The sequence below is a fragment of the Lampetra planeri genome, chromosome 10, assembly GCF_965212315.1.
Source record: "Lampetra planeri chromosome 10, kcLamPlan1.2.h2, whole genome shotgun sequence".
In the NCBI taxonomy this organism is placed as follows: Eukaryota; Metazoa; Chordata; class Hyperoartia; order Petromyzontiformes; family Petromyzontidae; genus Lampetra; species Lampetra planeri.
Window position 1 is genome coordinate 4,856,294 of NC_136116.1, and position 20,661 is coordinate 4,876,954.

Here is a 20,661-nt window from a genome sequence, read left to right on the forward strand (position 1 = left end):
TAAGTCGTGGCAGTTGAAACAATGAGGCAAGTTTATTAAATTTCCATGCATATGACCAACCCCCCCCCTCCCCTATATAAATGGTTATACAAGCCATTATATTAGCAGGCCACGTGTGGTGTGAGTACTCCCATATCTTCGAAGACGTTTGGCCAGCGTCTAATAGTAGGTCAAAATACCGTCTAGAGGGGTCCCGAGATCTCCCTTATCTACGCCAAGGTTTCAACTTCAATGCATCTCAAGTGACGCTGTGACTATAACCTTTACACAGATCATTCTCTAACATGTGGGCTGATGCATCGCTCTCCGTCAGACTTCCGACTGGAAACTTTCTCTCATCACATACGATGCCCTAAGGCACACTTGTCATAGCATTGGGGAAATATAGCAACAACAAAAGTACAAGAGGTCAATAAATCTAGGTGAAATTAATGTGAGTGATAATTGAAAATTTGAAATTAGAGGAAGCATCTTCAGCACATTGGCAATTATTTATATTTTTTGTAACATCACTTTGACAGCTTCCTGTGTTAATCTTCATTCTATTCCATATATATTTTTGAACGCCTCAGTTGCAGTAAGGTAATCTCCTTGTGTCAACAGTCTGCCAACTTTGTATGGATTTTGATCTTATTCCTTGGCATCTGTATCTACCCTTGTAACTCGATTTGGTGTTTGCCCTTAATTTCTGATGGAACATCCTTCAGCGGTGTTAGTTGTAGTTCCCAGAACGCCGGGATTAAATTGCATTGGGGAATTTGGGTTGAGTTTCGATGGTTGGTTGGAGTGGCCTAAAGTGTCGACCAGCTCTTACGATGTAATGGGTTTGAATCTTTGCCTTTGACAAATGCCCTTGTCATATGAGACATATTTAAATACAGGGCCAACATTTCTATATAAATATAAACATTCGTGTCATGTATCAGCCAAATGCGGTGTGATAATGAGATATCGTATAATCACCTATTAGGAGTCTATGAATACTCATCTCAGCCATTGGCTCGTTGATCTTCTTGTCTATTTTGTAGATACAGATCACATTCATTATTTGGCACAACTGTGCTGCGAGTTGCCAAAATGAGTTGGGATGTGTTAGTCACGCAGCAGCTGTCTACAGGCATGGTTATCTCATATTGTTGTTGGCTACGGTAACATTACCCGACGGACAGATACCTAATTGGCATTGCATTATGTGCTTATGGCACAATATAGTTATAGATAGAGATGGTTAACCCCGATGGTGGTGTTTGATACAGAGAGTTTCAAACAAGCAAAATTTTACGTTAAGTTTCAATAGAGCTTTAATATGTGTGCTGTTTTGCCGTAAAACACTCCCATAGTGCACAAGTGGCTGTGGTATAGACATATGTACATTCAAGGCTATTTACGGCGGCGAAATCACAGAGGTGGGCGGGTGGGAGAGTGGCCCAAAGGGAGATGCTTTAACACTCAACACTCCTACACACAGCACCACATACAACCTCCCCCAACGTGTGTGGCTTCACAAGGACCCGATGATGCAGCTGGGGCCCATGGAGAATTTCGCTTCCATTTTCGCCGAGTTCTATTCAAGGTGGAACTGTACAGCCCCCCTCCATCCGCCCCAGGGAGCCTCGATGTAACCCGCACGCGAAACCATGGAGAACTCGGCGGCAGCGTTTCCACGGCAGTAGCGCTGGGACCCCATCGTGGAAAGTCCTATCTGGACAATACTGCGCACTCTTCATCTGACCAGTTCCCTGCGGCAGATGGGAGAGATCCTCTGAACTCGCGGTCACCAGGAACTCCCACAATTTCACTCGGCATCTCCATGCGAGTCAATGCGTCTCTGAGATGAGAATATTTCCGGATCACTGCGGCAGATAAAATGGCGTAGAGTCTCTGCCAACACTACCGCCAACTATCAGGAACTCTCACATCATAACGATAGTGGACGAGTGGCTACCTGGCTTTTGATCCGCATGCCACCTGTATAGCCAGCTTAGTAGGGTCCGGTGTGATGTGCTCCATCGTAACAAAACCGAGCATTCCTGGGGCATTCAGAACACACAACTGTATAATTACAATGATTTAAATTTCGATTTAAAGCTTTCGTGACTGCAGGGATTCATATTTATTGGTTCTTTTTGTAAAGTCACGTAGAAGGGAAATAATAAAGTAAAAAAAAATAATAAAAAATTTCTCACGACGTTTCGATTGCAACACAAGCAATCATCATCAGGTGTGAAAACCACAGCAAGAAAATGTAAAAAAAGTGGCGGTTTTTTCAAAATGTTCTTGCTGTGGTTTTTACACCTGATGATGATTGCTTGTGTTGCAATCGAAACGTCGTGATAATTTTTTTGTTTTATTATTATTTTATTATTTCCCTTCTACGTGACTTTACCGAAAGAACTAAGAATATGACGACAATGATGTAGAGAAGGATGCTAGATAGCTACTATTTTTGTGGAGGTTATATGTATGTGGATCTGTAGGTCTCTGTGTTAGTCTATGGGTCTCTATGCGAGTCTATGGGCCTGTATGCGAGTCTATGTGTGTCTGTGAGTTTATGAGCCTTAGTGATGCTGATTGACTCCTCTTTCCGTGCTGTATTTCCCAGCGATCTTCTCAAGCTGAACACTGAATGGCTCAAGACAAATCAACAGCATTTTTAAATTTCGGACCTCATCTTGTTTGTCTTTGACTACATGCAATCGCTATCTGGTCCGAAATTTATTAAATACTCACCAATTAATTCATTGGGAAAGCCTCATAGCAGCATTGCCCCCGAATGGCAGAAAATGCCGACATGCAGACCAGTGCTGCTGTAACACCACGTGCTGCACAGGGACAGCTGCCACTGGGTGGTCCGTTTGTCTCGACTGCAGCAGGGCATTGGAATTGAGGCATTAAAGCGCCGCGTACATTCTGAAATAATGCTTTATATAGCGCTGAGACTCCAGGGTGTCCTCACAAACAAAAGGACTTCTCTGGTGACGTGTTTCCAATTTAGAATGTATATATATAAAAAATTGACATTTTCTTAGGTTTTTTCGGTAAAATCACGTAGGTAAAAAATTAAAATAAAAAAAGTAAAATCATTTTTTTAAAATAATATAATAAATTTTTTTTTTTACTTTTATGAATTTAAATTACAATTTTTTACCTACGTGACTTTACCGAAAAAACCTAAGAATATGAATCCTTGCAGTCACGAAAGCTTCAAATCTTAAAAAATGGACACTTGTCTAAATACGAAATGTCAGTTGATTGGACACAAAAATTGTCGTTTCGGGATTTATCCGAACGTGTGCCGTCAAAGCAAATTACCTCACGTATATTGCGTCACGTTTGTCCTTTTCCTACCAAAAGCATTGCCACGTGGCATCGTGCGAGGTTAAATAATTTTTCGTTATTTTACCAGCTAAGGCCCCGCTGAGCTGTATAGTTTTTTTTTCATAAGCGACCTGGCCACAAATGGTAGCCAAGTACTCAAACCGCACGTTTAGAAATGTGGAGGGAAAACCCGGAGGAACTGGAGAAAAATCCACGCGACCACGGGGAGAGAGACACCACAGACTCCGAATATACAGCAGGCGTCAGGGTTGAGATCGAACCCACGACCTCCTCCATACCAGGCGAGGTAGTTAACATCTCGCCACCGTGGCGCCCTTACGCTAATAGTCATAACGTCCTAAAATCCGAAACGGTTATAAAAAAAAAATCGGAAAATGCTAAAATCAACACTGTTTTTTTTTTCATCAATCCAAACGCGCCCCCTAGACTTCAGCCGCTGTTCGGTGTAAAAGTGCCCTCAGGGCACTCTCGGGGCTTCCACGCACAGACGAGGAGATGCACGCCGGGCGTGAAACTGCGGGAGGATCCCGCGAGCGGAGAATTGAACATCCCTGCCCTCCAAAGCATATTCATCATTTGCCATGAATAACACGGTAAACCGCTTGAGTCAAGCCACTGTGCAAGAAGGATAGGCCTACAATTTATTTGTCAAATCAAGTGAAACGGAAGTAACGGTGATAAGTTGTGACAACGCACCACGCCGGGGCCTGTGTCGGATGCAGTGGCGAGAGAGACTCTATGAGTGAAGGGGGTGGGGGCATTTATGAAGTTGTGGGGGGGGGCATAGATAAGACAAGAAGTTGGGGGGGGGCGGTGTATGTGCATTCTTTGTGGATAAAAGTCTCCCGTCATTTCATGCTCCACTAACGAGCTGTTTAACTGCATCGCTGTGTTTTACTTGTTAGAGAATTTAAAATATATTTATATTTATTGCTTCACTGCCCTGCAATTATGGGAACCCTGGCCTGGTTAAACATGCATTGCTTGAATTCTCAAATGATGTGTTCGTACGCATTTCTTAGGACTCCTTTTTCAATTCTGCTCTTGTTCAATGTGTACACGTGTATATGTGTACACGTGTCACTTAAAGATGTTCCTCAAATGATTCTATGTGTTCGGCTATGTCCTGATTTACGTTTTATTTTGCTTGCTTTTGACACCTCCACAGGACCCTTGTTAAAATTCCCACGCAGAGTGGAGTTCTGTATTGCATGAAGATAAAACATCTGTACAGCTTATGGAAATAAGGACTGGGATGGCTGCATATTTACTTAGAATATTCCATGGCACACATGGATTTCAATAATTCATTCCAGATACAGGCCTATCCTGAAAAACATAATTTAATGAATGCATTTTAAACTACTTTTTAAATGCGTACATTAGAAAATTCGCTAAAGATTATAATCCAATTACATTTCATGAGGTAGATTGTTTTTTATTGCAAATACAAACAAATATAAATGTCTGGAGAGGATTAAGGTGTAGTTCGTACATTTTAAAAAATATATCAAATCCATGTAATCACATCACTTTACTTTTGTGTTACTAGCACACCAGTGTGTTTCGTCTGCCATTGAACCTTTGCCAAACTCCTCTGGCCCAGGCAATATGAAAAAAAAAAGTAATCTTCTCTTACATATTGTCCTGCACAGCGAAGCTGTACAACAATCAATTCTTTATTTATATTTCTCTTCTGACTCCCAGTTAGAATCCAAGCCAAGCATCGAGTGCACATAAATAATGCAACGGAAGTAAAAAAGGTAAATGTATCATTATCAATCTTCTGCTGAATTAATGCCTCCCCCAAGCCAATCTTGTAATGTAACAAATATAATGCCGCACCTCGGGCTGATTTCGTCTATTTTTTTTACGATCAGTGGAAACAAGAAGATGCTCGGTGTATTCGGCACTTTGCTTCGTTCATCATTGCGTAATTTTTTTTTTATAACTTTGCTTTATGTAAACCCCCCACCTCTCGCTCACTCTCTCGCTCTCTCTCGTTCTGCACGCAGCCCTTTCTCGCAGTCCGACGGCCTCCGACGGGTAGCTCATATCAGCATGCAGAGCTCCCCGTCATCTGCCACCGAGCACACGGCCTCCTCCATCGCCCACTGCTCCTTGAAGGCCGGCACGGTGTGGGTCAGCCGCGCATGGCGGAACTTCGTTTCTCTCTCTCCGTGGCGGACGCACTCGCGGGCGAGCTTCCCACCGTTGGATGCAACTCCATTGTTAATCTCGACCACTGGCTATCACCCTTCTAGTAGCGACGTGTCCTACCCAAGCCCCCCCCCCCTTTTCTTAACAGTCAATATGATATACCTAACGTGTGTATCATTTCTAATTGATGCCTTTAACTTGTGTACGATTTCTAATCTCTAATTTGTGTATGATTTGGGGCGCCACGATGGCGAGATGTTAACTACCTCGCCAGGTATGCAGGAGGTCGTGGGTTCAATCCTGACCCTGACGCCTATATATGTTGAGTTTGCATGTTCCCGCCCTGGTTGTGTGGATTTTTCCCCGGGTACTCCGGTTTTTCCCCTCCACATTTAGAAACATGCGGTTTGAGTATTTGGCTGCTATCAATTTCCACATCACAATCCACTTCGTTGAGCTATGATTTGTGGTCAGGTCGCTTCTGATAAATAGCTATATAGCTCAGTGGGCCTTCCCTGGTAAAATAAGTATTTTTTCATTGATGTGTGACTTTCTGTCCGTCACCGTAATTCCAAGCATGCACCTCTCCATGCTCGTTGACGCACTTGTGAGCTCATGTTCCATCTTCTGCATCAATGTCCACATTTCTGAGTCGCAAGTTATAGCAGGTAATGTGCTCCGATGATATAAAATGTAAACTGCTACAAATCAGACATTTCAAGTACACAAAAGTGAAAAACTAACTTTTTGTTTCAATGAACACAGTAAATTAAATAGAACGAATTTTTTTTCTTGCTTAACATTGGTAATAAATCTGTGTTATATCTGGCTTTTTTTGGGATGCAAAATAATAATATCAGAAGTTACCATCTGGATAAAACTATAGTTATTTCCTGAATATGAAAAACAAATCCTGCTTCCATTACACGCAGTTTATGTGTATAAGTAAAAATATGTTGAGTAATATACTTTTTTATTTTAAGGTATTTGTTATGTTAGAACAGCTGGTCTCCCATGAGCCATCTAATTGGCCATGCACAATCTCTAAACTGTCTGCAGCTGGGGAGAAATTATTCAGGCATTGCTTACCAGGTGCCTTTAAACAAAAAAATATAATTACATTAGAAAAGGCACAACTCTAAAATAAATGTTATGGGGTTTCTGCACAGCGGTGCGTTCCATGTGCATTTTGTCTATCACACCATACTGGTTTCTTTGGGTAAAAAAAAACATGAATTAAAAGCAATTTATGACCCGTGTAAATTGTGCCAATAACTCTTGTTTACTTGATATGAAGGGATTTATCTCGTTATTTAGTGACGAGCTCGTGTTTGATAAAACGTCTAATTCGATCAATTAAATATTTTAACAAAAATTAGGTTCGAAATCATAGAGACAGGTGCTAATTAGAAATACACTCATGCTTTCCATTTCTTTTCTAATTGTCACTCTTCAATTCAAATAGACTCATCCATTAATATTATTTCAGTATAGGTTTTAAGGAACATCAATTAGTATGGTTTTCCGAACTCGACGATAACATCTATCGACCCGGGTTCGATTCCCGACGGTGGCTGCCATCTGTGACAGTGACATGTGAGCTGGTCCTGTGCACCCCCTTCGCCAATCTGCACTGACCAGCATGAGTGAAGTATGATTGATCAAACAACCCCTATAACTGACAGGACATGGAGAGGTCTTCATCCAACAGGGAATTGACAAAGGGCTATAACAAAAAACAAACGTCAGAAAAAATGGTGCATCTCAAAGCGCAGCTGTTGCCTAAATCATAACGGAACGGCAGTTGTCAGCGCAACACCAGACACCCCTCGTTGGTAGAGCAGCATTTCTGACCCTGTTGCCATGGGTGCTTTATTTACAGTTTAATGAATTAGTTTAATATATGACCTAAATGCAAGTCAAATATGTCACGCAAAAAAAATAAACATTTCCAATTCTACTTCATCAAAAAATCTCAAGTGAGAGGTCAGTATGCAACCAAATGTTAAAAGCATGTTTTTTATTTAAAGAAACTGGCTAAAGCAATTTATAGCCATATATTGCAGCAAAAGGCACCTGAAGTTAAGTGCAGAGACACCTTCCTTATGAACATAATTTTTCCGGTGCTTAATGTTGCAGAAAGGCAGGCATGGGCTCAGAAGGAGTTCATCGTCCTGCATCACTCCAGTATGTCATGGCCAAGCCCAAATTAAATGCCCCTCACCTGTCATAGCAGTCATAAAACGACGTGTGCAGCTACAGAAGATAGGAATGCTACATTTGAAGGGTTCCACGTTGTGGATTCACGTGATAAATATAATAGCACAGGCCCACACTGCTCCTTAACGCATGCAATAATACCAGAATGTATGCATGCGACTTACAGAAGACGGCCTGACCTAGGTATGTGCGTAGACTGCAACGTGGCTGGATTAGAAGTAGTTTAATAATTGCATTGTTCTCCAAGATGACATGTCATTATTATATTCCTCTGTATAGATTCACTCTCGCTTATTGCAGACTTCCTCGTCAGTAGTCCACGGAGCGCCTGCTCAGAGTTCACTGTAAACTGCATATGCAATGCCTGTATTAATTCTAGATTTGACGCTTTCGTGACTGCAAGGATTCATACTCTTAGGGTTTTTCGGTAAAGTCACGTAGGTAAAAAATAATAATAAAAATAAAAACACGTAATAAAAATAATAGAAATAAAATAATAAATCACGACGTTTCGGAGGCAACACAAGTGTCCGTCATCAGGTGGGACCGTCACAGCCAGATTTACTGATTTATTCTTTTATTTATATTATTACTTTCATTATTATTTATATTATTCTCATTACGTATTTTTTTTTGTTTACCTACGTGACTTTATCGAAAAAACCTAAGAGTAGCAATGCATGTACTTTAGATGATTCCTCAAGGACACGAGTTCTGGTGACAGCGGAGTATCAGACAAATATTATCTTTGGATATTCTTCTTGCACTGATTATACAAATACCAGGCAATGATCGTATTGCTAGAATGCGGGAAGAGAAAAACATTTATTAAAAATTAATAGATTTAATGTTTGAGGGCCTTGCAAAAAAGTTGGTGATTAAAAAAATCAACTTTAATAACTCGAGTGTGCTTGCATTAAAACCATTTGGGTCACTTCATTGGGGTTCCATGGGCACACCGGTGTCATGAATTTTAAAATATGTTCTCGCACCCAACGGAGCAAAATTCTCTAAGGGATTCTCAACCCCACTGTGAATATGAATTACCCGTGCAAGCAGACCTGAAATCTCAAGTTCACGGCAGGATAACTTTCTAATGAAAAATGAATTCACCAAGATCAAAAAAAGAGCAGTGAAAGCTGACATTACAAAAATCACAGTGGAAATTCAAACTGGTAATTCCAATTTAAGAATTAATATCTGCGACTGCACATTATTGAATCAAAACGCAACACTGTAATTTCAACTTGTAATTGAACGCAGAAATGTACCCCAAGTATGTAAATCCTGTTGTGAAAAATGTAACAACAAAAACAATGTCCCGATTCCTTGGCCGTCACTTACTTGTGACATTGCAATCGACGCTTACATTTTAGTCTCTCGGAAATCACTGAGGATGAAGCCAAATTCAGACCAGCAGTGCAAATTTCCATTTTTAAATCTGGTGCCAACATTAATTACAACCTTGGAAGCAGGCCTCTTTATTACTGCACATCGTATAAAGCCGCACAGAAAAAGGGGCTCACGGTCTCAATCTCTCTGGTTTTAAATCGTAATGCCAATGACATTATGTTGGAGCGATACAAATGTGACTGGTGGCATGTGAATGATTACAGTGACAAAAAAAACCCAACGTGAACAGGATAAGACTTTGTAAAACACGGTGATAAGCGCGTAGTTTTTTTTCCTCCCCTGCATACAAAAGAAGAGCCATTGTGCTGCATCTTATCAGGTACAGTGTTATACTATGCGGATGAACTGTGCTTTTGTGATTGACATATCGTGGAGAGAGACTCCAGAATGATGTTGGTATTTGCCAATGACAAATATGTTTTTGAAAGTACGCTTTCTGTGAATAACGAATTGTCTAAAATGTTGTTTAAAAAAATTATTAGTAATATTTTAGAATAAAAATGCGGAAAGGTGGCTCAGCAGGTATTGCATTGAGCTATGAACCCGTTGACCTGAATTAAATTCCCAGCCCGGGCTAACATCAGTGGTTAGTGGTATATTAATTAGTTATAATTCCCCTTTCCACCCAACTTTCCTAAACTCACTTACCGGTGTAGTGAAGTATGGTCAAACAGTTCCTATGACTAATATAGCATGGTGATGCCTTCATCCAGCAGTGGATTGACAAAGGGCAGAACATAATAATCATTAGTAACATATTATTTGATTCGTTCACTTTTGCTTCAATTGTCCGCAAAAAGTTGGCGATGCACAGGAAATTATAATCTCTAGCCAATGCCACCTTCGTATGACTAGTGATCATTATTAGGCAGCACCAATGTTATGGGTTCAATTAGTGAGTTTCAAACTTTGCAGCAGATGCCTTGTGACTGACCCAGTGAGGCATCACGGTCCCTGCACAGACAAAAGGGCAGCTCCTTACGATGTTGAGCTATTGCCTGCAGGTGTTTACGTCCCACCGCAAGGACTGCAGATGAACCTGTGTTCACATTGTAGAGGATGTTAACGTGGCCGCGTATTGAGATCACTCTCGCCACGGAGCCCTGATGACTCAGACATGCCCAATTGCAAGCAAAGTAGTGTGGAAAAGCACAAGCAACGCACATGTGTCCTGACTGAATTAAAGTGACATTTAATCCGGTTTATTTTTTGCATCATCCACAATCCACTGCGGGTGCATGTGCTTATTTGATTTTCGAGCATTTTTATGCTGGTAGCTACGTTTCCTTTGCTTCTCCCTAACAGAGGCATGCTCATGCAACACGCTTACTTGCCGTGCTCACCTACAGTGCGCTTACAAGCGGATGCAGAGTACTGGAGGTACATGCACTGCTGCCTGATAATTAATTTGAAAGTGCTTTTTCCAAATGTCTTATTCCCTTGTGAAAATTCAGTCCGACTTTGAACGAGGTCTACTGATGTAATTAAAATGTTCAGAAACGATTACACTGATGGTGTGTATATTTTTTGAAGTGACATGCGAATCCACAAACAATGGCATCTCGGTTTGTCATCCAAACTTTGATAACTGTATTTATCATCAGAAATGTGACTGCTGCTACCGCTGCTTTGGTATTCCCCAAGTACAATGTCTATTATGTGACTGTACGTCAAAGTGAGCTTTGGGGATGATAAATATTACAGCCCGCGTGCTGCTAAATTATAATTGTGTGCCATCGTGCCTGGCTTACCTTGTGGAGAATTTGAATATGCAGCCTCGCGGCCTCCTGTTGTGGGTTTTTACCGCAGGTTGATGACTTGCCTGTGCCACATGTCATCGTTGCTGTGTGGAGTTAATAACAGGTCATGAGGTGAGGCAGTTCAGCACAGCAGGATGTTACGAGAAACTCAATTTTTGAATGTTTCCTTTACCTCGCATTGCATTCGGGAGATGGCGAGGCTACGCATTACTTTAAATGTTCACTTGTATATGCTCGTATTTTTATTTATTTACACCCACTTCTAAATTAGCTGGATCAATTTTTCCACATGCTGTAAACCAGCATTGTGCGCATTATACATTAGCAGTGTACACGTATCGTTTCCGTGATTAATACTTTATTTAAAGTGTTAAATGTTACTATAGAGCTCGCAAATGCCTCAAATGGTAATTTGCAAGTCACCCAGCACAATTACAGTTGACTATGGAAATTTAAATATGACTTAAGTTCAGTTAATAGGCATGTAGCATTTTGAGTAGCCATTGACAGCAGGAAATTGCATTTAAAATCATTATTTGATTAATTAAATCACGTGCAAAAGTTATTGCTGTGAATGTTTATTGTTATTTTAGATTCTACTTTGGTAATTTTCTCAATTACAGAAGTATATCCGTAAATAGAAGTATTTCCATGCATTTCATGAAAAAGAAAAAAAACCCAAAAATGTACATGCTGAGCTTTCGGTTATGCTTCGAACTTTGCTCAATGAGACTTTCCAGGGAATTGATTACCCAGCCAGGCTGATAATAAAAGCCAACCATTGTGAATAGCAACTCATTTCCATCTTGGCCCTCCATGTCACCCCAAATGACAAGAGAAAATGTTCAGCTCCCCAAAGGCTAACCCTTGTCCATGGCCAAGAGCAGAGCCTGGCCCATTAGGCCATCTAATTAAACTACTCAGCCGTTATAACTGAGGACCTCTAAAGCCATGCTTTTACTTATGTGGGAGCGGGGAGCGGGTAGCGGGGCGGGGGGTATACATTAATTTGCTAATTTATTGGTAATTGTCCAACATTTTAGTAGGACTTGTCATCATTTGCATCCTTGACTCGTCTTGGTCAAATCCTATGCAAATTTCACCGACTCCCATTACATAACACTAACTGCAATCGTTATACAGTATATATCCTTCCATGAAGTAAAAGGCCACTGATAGTATCATGGTCTAAAGTTTCCACGTTTGAACATTACCTACAATTATGGTGCTAAAATGCATTGATTGATTGCTGGCCCCTTCATTATATAACTTGATGGGGCAGGAAATCATGCGGTGATTTATGATTCCACCCCTCACCACTGCCCCCCCCAACAGCAAATAACTGCCAAAATGCATGAGGATGCTGATTGAATTACTACACTGCGTATACGTGCAGTGCTATAAGTGGTAAATGCTGCGGCCAAATTGTATGGCGCCAAATGCGTGTCTATATATTTGAGGCGTTAAAGATATCGCGTTGAGTTGTTGCAGCCACACAAAGAATGCACAGGAATGCAAAAATGAACGGCAATAAAAACAATTGCCATTAAATGGCGTTAAATCAATATTATGACTTGCAAGCGTGGCTGTTTGCTGCCAGCTCCACAGCTTATCATGATGAAGCCGTTCCAAATTAACAGTTTGTTTATCATGATATGAAAGCCCAGATGGAGAATGGCCAGACCAAAATATAAATAAAAGTAACTATATGTAGACACAGAGTAAATAAAAGTGTCCTTGCGTACACGGATAAAACAACAACGACAACAACAACCTGTGGTTACGTACAATTAATGATCGTAGTTTTAGAAATGTTTAATATACAATTAATATTCTTGTGAACATTGTCTACCAGTCATTAATAAAAAAAAATCTCACATTTTTTTCACTATTTTTCGTAATAAAAAACTAAAATAAAACAAGACAATTAAACCAGGTATTCAACAAATCAAATTATGTTGTTGTCATTAATTACATATAATGCAATCTTACTAAATATGGAAACACAAGGCAGTGAGTTTTATGAAAATAAATAATCGTTGGAAATTCCACACTCATAATGTTTTAATTTAAACCAAAGGTCAGTCGATGTTGTTACTCAACCAAATGGAGAAAGTATCTTTAAGTAACGTTGTTTATGCAATTCACCGAGCCAACACATTGCCACACACGACACGTCCGGCTGCTGCTCGTGAGACTGCATTGACTGCGATTGCGATACATTATTAATTGCATTAATCAGATTAACTTCAATATTTTATGTTCAAACACCAAACAAAACTTGAGACCGATTCACTTGGAAACTGGCGATTTAAAGTGTTTATGAGTTCACGTCAAAGTAAGTGGTGGCAAGACGGCACCGTTGTCTCCGACCCCGTGCTTCCTCTGCCGTGCTCTCAAGACGCTTTCTCAACGTGCTGGGAATCTCGTGGTGTGAGCCCACTTTATAATGAGCACGCTAAGAAAGGTCCATTTCAAATTGGTCTTGGCTCTTGGTCCAGTGTTGCCAAGAGGCAGAGTACACATGCAGTGGAGGTGAGAATAGTTTGTTTATTTTATTAATCAACCGTGGTGGACTGTGATAATTATTTATGCGATTGCCGTGAAACAATATGTACATATTTGCAGCACCTATATTTGGAGGGTTTATGGCTTATTCTTCAAATTACATTAAACAAAAAACAAAAGTATTTTTGGGTTTTCTATTCATTATTCATGCGTGTTGGTGTAACAAATGGTTGTGGGAAAAAAATGATTCCTTTAAAATGTATTATTGTAGACGCATTTTGTTATTAAATTTTTTATATGTAATCCTCAAAAAAATAACCCAGGCACTCACTCAAATATACACAGTACAGTTCAACTGGATTTCCAAAGGAAATTTTAATAAATTATCATGGTGACCTGCTACATTTAAGCCATCACAATACCCCACCACCCCCCGTTCCTCATACTTCTTCTACATTTTGTCCAGGCAAGACCAGTGCCACAGCCCTGATGCATTACCAGTAAAGCTGACATTTTGCTTATCAATGTTGGCTTCATTCTGTCGGCCTTTATCTGTATTGCAATTGCACACCGGCATTGGGAATATCAAGAAAGCATCATTGTATCAGAGCCTCGGAGTTTGCCACCAGGGCTCCGTTATGGAACGCCCGTGCCCTTTAACCAGGCTTATCTCTACATGGCAATAACCACTGCTGCATTTAGCCTACCTTGTCGCAGCAATCGCAAGTTATTGCTTTCTGAATTCGTCTGCGTTTTATCATCGAGGAGACATTCCTGCTGTATTTTTTTTGACAAAGCTTTTTATGTGTACTGTATACCCACATACGTGCACGAACACAAAATAAATTAAAAGTTCTGTGAAATGAGTGAGAAAAAAATCAACCTTTCATCCAACAGGGCCTTTAAAATCAATATTTTTCCATCGCCAATTATTCAACATGACAGACTTGTGTTGGTGTTCACATCGTGGAAGAGTTTTGTGCGCGCATGTGTGTGTGTGCCACAGCAATTCACACAGAATTACACATGCACACATTGACTTCTGCATCACATGCAAATTGTTCATATTTTCCCGGGGCTATTTAGCATTTAAAACTCTCCTTGGATCTAGCCTACTATAAAAACCAATACAGCTTGCCTTATGCATCCCCGTCTTGTCATAACCTGATGGGGAAGGTGCGATTTGCTATCTTTATCGGTCCTCTTGTAGCGAGAAGCGTAACAATTTGGGCTAGGGGATAGCTTTAAAATGGTGTGCTCCACCCCAAATGTTACCTGCACGATACATCCCCAGGTACCCTTTCGCGTTAACTACACAGCCACCACCATCGCCATGCACTGCTTAATTTCGCCCCAAATTTTGAATTTCATGTCGAGTTATATAATTAAGGTATGCTCACCTGGGAAATAACAGAACAATAAGCCTCCTTTTATAATTAAGTCAGGGCATGTGGGGCGATTGATTTAACAATTGGGCACCCTCTCACCCAATCCTGCCCTCTTGTGCTGATCAAGATAGAATTCCCACAAATATGCCGTGGCGTTGCCATTTCATAAACCTGCACGACGCAGTCATTTCTGGTTATCTTCCTGGATTAGGAAACTGCTGTAATTCCATACAGAGAAGAATATTTTAATTTGATATGGTGCAAATTGAGTGCAATATTTCTAAAGTCCCTAAAATATATAGTAATTCTGTTGCATTCCATTCACTTGTGCACCTCATTTGCGCACTGTCTCTTGATTTGAGTCATATGATGGGTTTATTAAGTGACCAGGGCAGCCTTTTTTTTGTTTTTTTAATTACGAGATTGTTTCTGTAAGCCTGAAGAGCCTTGTGCTGGTATTAACCCAGATGCCACCTTTGCAAAGCAGCCTCTCCCTTGAGATTCTGCAAACTAATGTTTCCCATTAAAATAAGGTGGAAACGAATTAACATAAGCGGCAATGGTGGAGTTGCACACTGATGAGTGTTTTGAAACCATCTGTATGTTTATTTAGGAATTGTTTTAATATCATGTGCTTTTTCAATTAATACAATTTATTTATAGTCCCTTGGCAATGCACTTCTGGATGAAGGCCTCTCCATGTCCTTAGGTCATCGGGGTTGTTTGACCATACTTCACCATGCTGTGCAGTGTGGGTTGGTGAAGGTGCGTAGCCCAGGACTGGTTCAAATGTCCAGGCTGGAAATTTCAATTCAGTTTCTGTCTTCATAGTGCAGTACACTAACTATTGTGCCACCGCTCCACCTTACTGCACCTCCACTCCTTTCCCCCTTTAAAAGTTCAATAGTGTATGCATGTTGAACTTCTTTCGCGCCGTATTTAGCCAAACATGCTAATCGGAGGTGTGGATTATTTAAAATTATGCTGGCTGGATTCTTTTTGTACGGACACACAATTCCCAGGAGAAGAATGCGAATAGGATCTTGGGAATGGTTTTCAGGAGTTCGCAATTTCCGAGCACTCGCAAGTGCCGTGTGTGTGTTCGTTGAAACGTAATGGCGCATCTGCAAATAGTCGGAGAATAAATTAACATGCAAGACAAAATTACGTTGAATGCTGACAGGTGGGTTGTCACGTTACAGTCTTGCAAAGTCTATTAGACATTTGCATAGAAATGAAGCACACGGAAATCTATTTCACCACTTAGGGTGATTGATTTACCCTGAATGAATAAACAGTGGTCTTATTACCAGGCTGCATGAGCGCACGGTGCCACACGTGAAAAAGATTGATGGATGATGTGTGCTGAATTATAACCTAATTTCTGCAGGTCTTACTCAGTCCACAGTATAGCACGAGGGGACATATGCCCTACACAGAGCCCAATATTGGTCTCATGGCATGCAACTGCTTAAGGTAATTACAAAATTATGAATTCCTGTCTCCAAAATTAATTGGTGCCCTGGTTATACCCTCAAATTCCCTTCAAAGAAACACGTGGTAATTAATGAAATGTTGCATATTTAGCCAGCATCGCTGCTTCATGCGACTCCTTTCTGTATGACCTCTATTAATAGGAAATAAAATACCAAGACTATAAATGACGGACACTGGTTTAGACTCAGTGTTTGCATTGGTTAATCCTGAAGTCAATACAGAGAGCACTAACAGTTTGACTTTGTGATTAATACAATGACAACCAAATGATATGCTAAACATTTGTCATTCGTGTAATGGACCACATTACAAAATTGCTTGCGTGACTGATATGCTTGACAAATACCCCCTCACTGTCTTAGGCCATGGCAAGGTTTGAGATTTTCTTGCGGAGATGGTTTTACCTGCTTTGGTTTGTCTGCATTACCAACATTGTGTGTGTGTGTGTGTGACTGATTGATGAGATTGACCCACGCATGTTTTTCGCCCGACCTCAATCATCCCCACCTATGGGTGATACATTCAGACATTTAGTGGACACCACTGATTCCATGAACGAGATACCCTCACGGCTGTTGTGCCAAATCTCCCACCCCCCCCACCTCCCGTGATGAATCAATCAATTGTCGCTATGAAAGTTTGCTATTCGTTTAAAAAATCAATGCTTTTTTCAATACTGCTCCAGTGGCTGCAAAAATGGCATGGACCCATTTATGCAACATGCTGTAAATGAATGTAAAAACGCGTGAGTTAACACATACTATTCAATGCATTGTGTGGAGGAGTAGGCCAAATACCCTCTAGATAGACTCTCTAGAGCCCTCTGTAATGGAAGTCCTACCGCCAGCACCGACAGGGCTGCACATGTATGTTCAACAATGCACGTATCACGACCTAAATAATTATATTAATCGACGATTCTATAAAATTGTCAAAATCTTACCACCAAACATGGAATCCCTTCACTACCTCTCCTCCAGTGGCTATTGCTTTTTAAGAGCATTCATGAGGGCATTTGGGCACTACCCCCCATTTCTCCCCCCCTCTCCATTTTTTTCCTTCTACAGGGGTACCAGAGCTTAAGAAGAGACCAGGATTGTAAAGGTTATTTAAACAGTTTATTGAAACATGCGGTCGAGATAGGTTTCCATTGCACTGGAATCCGCAATGTGTTTGTGCTGGTGTCAACCTCCTTCCACATCCTCTTTATTGTGTACCTGAATCGCCTTGTTAATTACATACTTTTGACGTAAAAATATTGTCAAGATCTCTTTTGTTATTACATTTTCTGCTTTGTTAAACAAACAAATCGATTGTCAAATTTGCCCACTTGACAACATGATTCCATTGGCTGCGTTGGGTAGTGGAGGGTTGTAGTTTAAACACCTGACATTATACCGACACGATCTAACCCAAAATTAACTCATTATGAACCAAGACAATTTGCTGTGCATCGTTCCACCCCTAGTGGATAGACGATGTCCATCATTGACTGCCACTGACTGCCACAACAATTGGCGTTCGTGCGTGCTGTGTTGAATCTGCTGCTGCTGCTGCATCTCCCCTTGATCAAGCCGAGCCCCAGTAAAGTGGCGGTGTGCACTCATTCCCCTCTTCATCGATGTGCAATAAACGTCCTCATCTGTAATTAAGATCCCCTCACACAGGACTCCCACCTGCGTTGTTGTTCGTTTCTCTCGCTGAACATCGTTCTCCAGCATCGCGAGCCTGTTTATAACAATGAAAATGACTTCCTTTAAACGTCTGAATACTTACAGTAAGTGCTTTAAATGTTACAAATTAGATAATAGCTTACAATGAACTCGGGCCATCTGTTTAATGCATGCAGGCTCTGAAAGTATGCTTAATTATTTAAAAAAGTGGATTTATTTCTTCTCCTAATGGTAGATATGCTTTGGCAGGACAAGAAACAATCACTGTGTGTAATTTATGGATGCTATTATTACTCCTCCCATACATGTACTGTCTGCGTACAGACACGTAAAGACAATATACTGTATACTGATAGTACACGAGAATGTTGATCATATGTAAGAATTTGAGCATCATTTTTGCAAGGTCCTTTCATTTATATAAAAACCTTGGCAATGAATTACTGTCATGAAAATATAATGGCATTGCTAGTTTGCCTTATTAAATTACAATGTTCAATGGTTATAACGACAACATTTTCATTCGTAACTACTGCGTGTGCTTAATACAAATATATATTTAAGCTTTAAATAGGGGGAGATAACAAAGATGTTACTCGGCTAAAATGTGTCCTGTTCGTCACCAGGGGCAGTGCACTCATGTTGCGGCTTATACATGACATTTCACAGTACTGGTGATGACAAATCGTACATTGCACAGATGACCTCCCCACGTCTAGGTAAGGCAATTTAAGCTGAACGTGATAATGCGATGCAACATGCCACTGTCAAGAAGAAAGTGGTTAATCAATGCATATAACCTGCTGTGTATGAGATATGGATCAGAAACATGGGTACCGATGGAGTGAGTGGAACAAACGTTCAAAAGTGTACAAGTTAGCGTGGAAAGATGCAGGCCCTTGATTACGCTGAGAGCCAACACCAAATAAGGGGAGCACGTGGGGATCAGACATCGACAGGTTAAAGATGTAATGATTGCTGCCTGTTATGAAAAGTAAAGTGGACTTGGGCAGGACGGGTCACAGCGACGAGGAATGGTTGGCTGGTGGTTGAGAATAACGATGTAGAGGCGAACAAAGGAAAGGGCTCTTCCGTGCAGGTGCTATGTGGATTATTACACTGCAGGATCGCGAAGAATAGTGGAGGCTCTTTGGAGGAATTCGTCCAGCAGTGGAGTGGTCAGGGCTGATGGTATTCAAAATTATGCCATCGGTGAACTGACCCTCACTAGGCCTTAATTTTTTCCCTCTGGCCTTGACTGATTTGTTTCTTTTTTCCATGATATAAATATGCTCTGGTGTTTCTGTAGAGCGTTTTGAGATGAGGTTGCATTTAGATGCTCTATAAATCCAAATTGTCTTCTTATTACAATATAATATTTTATTAATGGGCAGGTTCAAGTTTCTAATAAAAAGTATAATGACCCTCAGTACTGTATTCGGAAATTCTGCAGATGTAGCAGCTATTAAATGTGCTATATAAATTCCAGAAATACAGTAAAGTAAAATACAATTTAGCAGGATTATGCAATATGCATAAAGCTATAAATCACGTCGTCTTCTCAGAGCACCAAGTTGGATTTGTTTACAAAATCGTAATGTTCTAAACCTTTTCAACTTACTTTTATGTAAAACACATCGCCTAATCTCAGAAACTAGCTTTTTGCCAACGGGTGTATTGCAGTCAATCTGAAACTTGCAAGCGAAAATCAGACCGCGACGTGATATTCATTGCATCAATTCGTGTGCAATTTCTAAGGGCGCGGTGACACAGACTTATTTCATTTAAAGGTTATAATCCCTTGTTCATTATGACGTCCTTTTTACTTTGATGTCTCAACAGCGCTACGGAGATCGCGTGACGTGAGGGTTCTGCCTTTGTAGTGAGGGTTGTGAGTTGACGCCGAGGAGGGGGGAGGAGGAGCCTCGCCGCCTCATGTGGAGTGACGTCACCCGCTAATTATTATTAATAGAGGGGGGGCGGGGGTGTCCATTTGGAGGACGTCACCTGTTCATGATTATTAATGAGGGGGGCTGTTCGCTGTAAATTGACGTCACCTGCTCATGATTATTAATGAGGGGGGAGGGTGCTCCATGTGGACTGATGTCACCTGCTCATGATTATTAATAAGGAGGGGTGGGGGGGGTGTCCATTTGGAGGGCGTCATCTGCTCATGAATATTAATTAGGTGTTCTGGTCGACGTGGAGTGACGTCACGAGCGTTAAGCGCAAACATTACTGGTTGATTATAGTAGATATGCAATCTCAGTTTTTTGCCTTTTTTAATGTAAGTTTAAAATAATGATGTAACTTTTACTTGCTTCTTATTGCAATTTTTTTTTGCATTTTGGGTATGATTATTTAGTGTCGTTGGACATTGCTGGAAGGATTTCTATTGCGTCGCAACATGTACAGTACTTTATTCATTGAGAATAGATTTTCCCCTTTTTTTCTGGCAACAAAGCAGGTGTTAAGATGTAAAAAAAGGAGAAAGCCTATTCTAGTATTTTGGTACTGGTATTCATTGTTTCCTTAAGTGCTTCCTCTTGCTTCATCCACCATGTTACAGAATGTATATGTACAGAACGTATTTATTTCTTCGACCCGTATATTACTATATTTTTTGCATTTAACTTTTGGGAATTGTTAATCAATGCAGCAGAACGATACTGGAGAGCTACACGAGACCAATCATTTATGAAA

The 20,661-nt window shown here is 40.6% G+C and overlaps 1 long non-coding RNA gene across 1 annotated transcript; it reads left to right on the forward strand.

Annotated features, from left to right (window-relative positions):
• The first annotated feature begins 3,769 nt into the window (after positions 1–3,769).
• On the forward strand, positions 3,770–10,627 carry LOC144720892 (uncharacterized). Its single transcript, XR_013585819.1, has 3 exons — positions 3,770–3,932; positions 5,047–5,102; positions 5,355–10,627. It is a non-coding gene; the product is annotated as an uncharacterized LOC144720892 (long non-coding RNA).
• Positions 10,628–20,661: the final 10,034 nt, after the last annotated feature.